This window comes from Macadamia integrifolia, chromosome 1 (genome assembly GCF_013358625.1).
Source record: "Macadamia integrifolia cultivar HAES 741 chromosome 1, SCU_Mint_v3, whole genome shotgun sequence".
Taxonomy (NCBI): Eukaryota; Viridiplantae; Streptophyta; class Magnoliopsida; order Proteales; family Proteaceae; genus Macadamia; species Macadamia integrifolia.
Genome location: NC_056557.1, coordinates 35,178,184 through 35,178,877, shown reverse-complemented (window position 1 = coordinate 35,178,877; position 694 = coordinate 35,178,184).

Here is a 694-nt window from a genome sequence, read left to right as displayed (position 1 = left end):
GGGAGGAAAAAAACAAGCAAAGAAGGGAGGAATACAATAATAAGGGGGGGAGGAGGGGGGAAGAAACAAGCCAAATAAGGGAGGGATACAATGAGAAGGGGGGAGGAAAAAAAACAAGCAAAGAAGGGAGGGATACAATAAAAAAAGAGGGGGGGAGGAGGGAGGGAAGAAACAATTAAAAAAAGAGTGATACAAGAAAATGGGGGAAGGAAATAGAAGTGAGGAAGGTCCCAATTTATTTAACAATCATGGTTGGGTCTACACATAATAATTTATTATATGGGTGAGGACTGTCAGGCTGTGTGGGACCTACACTAGCACATGGGCCAATGCTACGTCGCATGGGGGAATCATTGGTGGAATTTTTGCATTTCAAGGATAATTTTCCTCCTTTGTGTTTAGCATAAGTAACAAGCAGCCTGGCAGTAAATTTTTTTGCCATATTATACTCATAAGATATTAATTTTAGACAAATAGGTTGTGTTGGATCCCATCAATTTCATCTCATATAAGTTTTTTAAGATAAAGTTAAACTAAAATTTCATATAGAAGAAGGAAAAAAAAAAAAAAAAAAAACTCCAATTCAGAGGACAATGCACAGAAATACATAAGTAGAAACAGCAAGCTGCAACTTCATCCATGTTTAGATATCATATACAATCATAATTTATATTTTTGGTTTTTTTTTTTTTTT